The sequence below is a fragment of the Petaurus breviceps genome, unplaced genomic scaffold, assembly GCF_028583685.1.
Source record: "Petaurus breviceps papuanus isolate PSGF00001 unplaced genomic scaffold, PetGlider_PUasm1.0 110, whole genome shotgun sequence".
Classification (NCBI taxonomy): Eukaryota; Metazoa; Chordata; class Mammalia; order Diprotodontia; family Petauridae; genus Petaurus; species Petaurus breviceps.
This window is the reverse complement of record NW_027185597.1, coordinates 1,054,045-1,060,048: the sequence shown is the minus strand read 5'-3', so window position 1 is coordinate 1,060,048 and position 6,004 is coordinate 1,054,045. Positions and strand designations below refer to the sequence as shown.

General features: G+C 33.1%; 1 pseudogene; it reads left to right on the top strand.

Moving 5' to 3' along the window:
- Positions 1–2,165: 2,165 nt before the first annotated feature.
- Positions 2,166–5,617, top strand: LOC138156840 (E3 SUMO-protein ligase KIAA1586-like; annotated as a pseudogene).
- The last annotated feature ends 387 nt before the right edge of the window (positions 5,618–6,004 follow it).

The window sequence follows — 6,004 nt, the reverse complement described above, 5'->3', positions numbered from 1 at the left end:
AAGTATGGTGTATATTCTGGAAAGGAAGGAAGACAAAGATGTCTTGGGTGTTCTTAAAATGGAGGTTCTCAGAGGAACCAGAGGGAAAGGCCCCAGGACAAAGGGTACTTCCAATGTATAAAATCCAAAGGTGGAGTGAGCTCCCAGGGTAAAGAGGTTTCTAAGGTATTGTAGAGAAACATATGGACTATATGATCTTGGACAAGTCACTTAACTTTCCATTTACTGTAGGCAAATCCCTAGGATGAGAAGGTACAGTGTTATAGGGATTTTTTTTATCTAGCTATTCCCTGTATCCTTGTAAATTACAAAACTAATCCATATCCCTATATGAAACTGAGGCATTATTTATTTAGTTAGTTATTATTTGTTCTCATGAATGGCTGAATGATAGAACCACTTTCATTTATTAGGGTTGTTTGTTCCCCTCACCTTTAAGGGGAACATCCTTACTTGCACAACTTCACCCTGAAAATTCTTTGACAGATACCATCTCGCCAATTGATCTCTCAGAGAAAATTTGTTGATTAGATTTAAAATAGTTTGTACATTTATCATTATTTGACCCACCACCTCCAATTGGTCTTTTTCAAGATGGAATTTGAAAATGAGAACCCACCTGATATGTTTCTCAGGAAAACCTGACACAAAGAATCAATTCAACAGCTCCTGGTTTCCTTTCCATCCTTGATTATTCTTTTAGCATTATAGTCACCAAGAAGAGCATCTGATTTTCTAACTGTCTCCACTTACTGTGCCAGTTGTTGGGTATAGAGTCTTTTTTGGGTGCTCTTTAAATTATTTTTTTCCATATAGACAATTCCTAGTTTACACTTGACCTCTATGTTTTTTAGTCTTCCATGTTCTCCTTGTCTGAGAGAGTTTTCTCTGGTTTGAAAGATACTTTTTCACTTCAATAGTCTCTTTGACTGAGCTAGTTATACATGTACAGTATTTGTTTGCCTTCTGAGTACCTAGTGTATTTGATCTCCATCATGAATTTAGCCTAGATTTCCAATAAGGATTTTTTTTTCATTTCTTTTTAAATAGCTTCCATGTTTCCTATGCATTATTGACTTTTTAAACTCTACCTTTTATTTTTTTCCCAATGGCTACATTTTGTTATAGCTCCCATTTAAAAAACAAACAAACAACTGAATATCATCCACATGATAGATTTCTTTGGTTTTCACTCTCCCAAAGGAAGTTGAATTTCATTGTGTTATTTGCTACTACAGAGTGGTATATACTTCCCATGCCAGGTCACATCCACCACACTGAGTGACGGCTATTATATGTTCTTCCCTTTCTTGGTTCCAATGCTTAATCTGAAGGACTAGCTTTTGTCCTCTCTAAAACTTCACCAGAAGAACTTTAGTTTGTCTGTGTGAGATATTTGGTCAATCTCCTTTTGGAAGACATAGTTCCCCACTATTCTGACTTGGAATAATTTGGCCATTTTGCCAATTTCATATAACATTTCTAGCTCAGGCTCATCCTTGTAAGATACTCTGTTGGGTATGCCTCTTATTACATTTTTATTTATAGAAATGTGCCATTCCTGCCTACAGAGGTTAAGTGGTAGTCTTTTTTTTTTAATCAGATTTTTTTAATCTCATCACTAGTTTATGTTCTCTTCCCAAGATCTGGAGTAAAAGAAGGCAAAACATAGACATTAGATTGCTTGGCTATCTAAACTGAAATGGAGGGTGATGTTAACATGGCAGACATTGTTCTCAAGAAATGAGAAATATTATTCCCCACTCTTGCTGCCATGTTAATGATGACCTAATGTGGAATATCCTTAACATGTGCCATTAATCATGTGTTATTTAACATTTTTTTTCAGACTTGTGTAAAAGGTACATAAACTTCTTGTCACATTTCAAGGTGACACAAAGCAAGGAGGAATAAATAGCTAAGGATACAAACGTATCTGACCATCCAGCAATATTCAGTAAAATTTTAGAAGGTGAATTTTAAATACAAAGTTTTACACTTAGTGAAGAAATTATCTTTAAAAGCACAGGATTGGAAAGGCATAACTAGATAGCAAGTTTTCTTGGTGAGGGTTTGGGAGAGAGAATCACACTATAGAAAAATGAGAAGGGAAGGTTATGTCTTTCATATCTGTCAATAAAAAAATGGGATTTTAATCAGCCATGATGTACAACACAGAAACTGCTCTAAAGACCAAAATAGACTATATTGGTAATATAAAAATAAAACACTTTTTCAAAAACAAAAAAATTGCTAGATTAAGGAAAGACTATAGATTAGGGAAAGTTTTGTTTTAAGTAATTCATGAAAGTCTAATGATCAAAATCTAGAGGGAACTGACATAAATATTTATGAATAAGAATGATTTTTCAATAAATAAGTGAAATATATGAACAGTTCCCAAAAGAAAAAATGCAAACAATAAATAACCATCTAAAAAGTTATCAAAAGAGAAATTAAAAGAAAAACAAATTTTTCTCACCCAACCAAATGGGCAAAGATGGGGAAAAAATTGAGGGGGGGTGGGGATGGAGTTCAGTGTTTGCAAGAATACAGGAAAAAAATGAACACTCATATACCACTTGTGTACCTGTGAGTCAATCCAACCATTTTGGGAAACAAAAACAAAATAGTCCCTGTCCTTAGGGAGTTGTTATGTCTTTGTACTTCCATTGCCTAGCACAGTAACTTTGACCTAATTAGTATTTAGTAAATGCTTGCTGAATTAAATTGCATTAACCATGCCATGTAATTCCCTCTTGGCTATTCTAAAAGAACCTTGTCAATAAGAATAGTGTTCCCTGCAGTTGACTGTCTGCCATGCCTTAGCATTAAATGCTCTTTTTAACAGTCTAATGATCTTTTGGTTCCAGGGAAGTCTTTCTTTCCAATATATTATTTCCATGGGTGGCAAAAGATTCCTCATCTTTGTGCCTCATAACATCCATAAATTAGTTGTCTCTGAGTCTTCCTTATGCAAGGGAAGTATCCCTGAAAATATCATCCGGAAAGTCCTCAACTTGGATTCTTTTTTTTTGTAAGCTAAATTGGACTTCCAGGATCCCCCCATGTGATAATTCACCATAAATAATATAGTAGCCAATGCTGTTCCCCCCTGCCCTGACCCCACTAACCACCTTAAAAACACATAGTAGCAAAGGTATGCTACTCTTATGGGTGGCTCAGTAGATAGAGATTTGAAGTAAGGTGGACCTGAGACTCAGTCCTGCCTCATAAATTTACAATTATGTGAATCCATGTACAAATCATTTAACCTCTCAGCCTGTTTTCTCATCTGTTCAATGGACTAACAGAATCTACTTCACAGAGTAGTTATGAGGATCAAATAAGATAACATGTGTAAAACACTTTGTAGACCTTAATGTGGTATGTAAACATATTATTTTTATTATTATAATTGAAAGGTAAATCAGTCAACATTCAGTCAACAATAAGGTATTAGTCTCCTATGATTCTTATAAACTATATACCTAATAGTTTAATCTCTCACTAACTCTACCTACTCTGTGAGAAGAGTGCCCTTCTTTCATAAGCATGATATAGCTCAAAAGGACACAACAGAATCAGGCAGAAGGCTTGATAAGACTTATTTCCATGACTCTATGATTTGTTCCTCAAGGATTAGGTGTTTTACTTCCTTGGAGTTTATCATTACATAGGTGGCAATATTATATAAAATTTTCTGGAACCTCATTCATCTCTTTGCCTCTCTTTGTTCTTCTACCTCAGTCATTCTTGTTTCACAAGGGCCAGAAAATCCTGGAATACTGTGTACTGCATAGAAGTGATACATATGTGCATATTTGTACACATATGAAATTATGCCCATGTACATAATGGCCATGTGTGTTGTATGGATGTGTCTAGATATGGACATAGATACAGGTGTGCATGATAATTTATATCCATAAGTATTTGTTCACATACATAGTGGTGTGCCCAAATCATATTGTACTGGCTCACTGGAGACAACTGTAAAATTTTCAAGAATTTTGGGAGCCAGTTGTTAAAACTAGCCAATAAGCAGTTCAATTATCTCTTGCACCAGTAATATAATTTGTTATTTTAAAAGAATAGGATTTGACCACAGAAGAGTGTGGTGGCAACTAGGTGGTACAATAAATAGAGTGGGAGCCCTGGAGTCAGGAAGACTCATCTTCCTGAGTTTAAATCAGGCCTCAGACACTAACTAGCTGGGTAACCCTGCACAAGTAACTTAACAATATTTGCCTCAGTTTTCTCACCTGTAAAAGGAAATGGCAAAGCACTCTAGCATCTTTGCCCAAAAAAGTAAGCTGAAAGGGACCACAAAGAGTTAAACATGACTCAATAGTAAAGTGTATTTTCAATACATTATTTTCTACTTTCAATGATTGTGGCTTTGATCATGCATATTTGAAAACAAAATTAATTGCATTTTGTTTTTATGGTGTTAATATAATGTTGGGAAGAAAACTGTTGGAAAATTTTCCTAAAATCATAATTTGACACTGTTTAAATAATCCATTGCCATGATCATTTGATGATTCTATTCCTAAATAAAAGCAAGCCAATAATTTTTAAATATTTCTGGATAAAATTTATTCTATCTCCAAGCTAATAAAAATTAAGTCAAGCTAGAAACTGTACTTAAATAACTTAAAATTTCATTCATTAAAACTGTTCAAGTATTGGGACCTAAATGAGTGGCATATAGTTTATGAGCTGCTGCGGTTGTATGGTGCACACATCCTGCATTACACATATATTTTCCCATAATTCTTCTGGTATGACAAAGAGATTAGCTAACATTAATTTCTTTCAAGGCCTTGTTTAATGACTGACATTCTTGAAGAATTTCCTTTACTTTCAAATGCATTGCAGTCAAGATCAACTAACATTCAGAGAGCACAAAAATTAATCAAATGCTCCATAAGAGCTTTGGAAAATTTAAAGTTTTGTTCTGGAAAGCACGAGTCTCACATTGAAGATTTGATTAAGTCAGATAAATTTAAAGACATTCCATTTAATAAAAATAATAAATTTAATGCTCTTCCTAGGAATATATTACTAGAATATATAACCCAACACATGAACTTACATCTATTATCACAAATAAATGATGAAAGTGCTTTAAATCATTTTGATTTATTAGAACCGTACACTTTTCCTTAAGAAAAACTTACTTTACCATAGATAGCTATTGAAAAATTTTATATAATTTAGGTCAAATTTTAAAACATGAAATTGATTTGAATGATTTGGGGTTTTTTGTCGATAATAATATGAAAACAAGCAATTCTCCAATCCCTATGACTATTCAAAAAGCTAAAAAAAAAGATATTTAGTATTTCTATAATCAATAGCATGGACACTGAAAAAGGTTTTAGTTTAATGAATATAATTTTAAAAAGGGGAGAAATAGTTTAACATTAAATAACATCATATTTAATGATAAAAAAAGTATTGGGAAAGGAAGAGTTGGATTAGAATGCAACTCTATTTGTCAAATCATGGTTGTATTGCAATCATAGATTGACTGTGCATACAATAGTTCAGTACAAAATCAGTGAAAGAATTCCATGAGAATCAATTCAATAAACAGAGTTTAAAATAAAAATGATAGTTTATTTTTTATTATTTTTAAATTGTCTGCTATGTATCTTTTATATCAGTAAAATTTACAGCAAACTTATATGTGAATATATATGCATATTTTTTTCAGGGAGCCAGCTGCTAGACATTTAGCAACATACCACTACATATAAACATATGCTATTGTGTGCTAATATATTATACATGTGTATGTGTCCACACACATATATACATGTATACACTATCATCTATATGTGTGTGTTTACATGTTTATATGCTATGTAGATATAGATACGAATTCTATCCTCTTAATAAATATTAATAAATATGATTACACCTAGCATAATACACTGGAAATACTCTACTGCTCAGCTGACAGTATCAGGGGTGCTTCAACCAATTTCAAGTA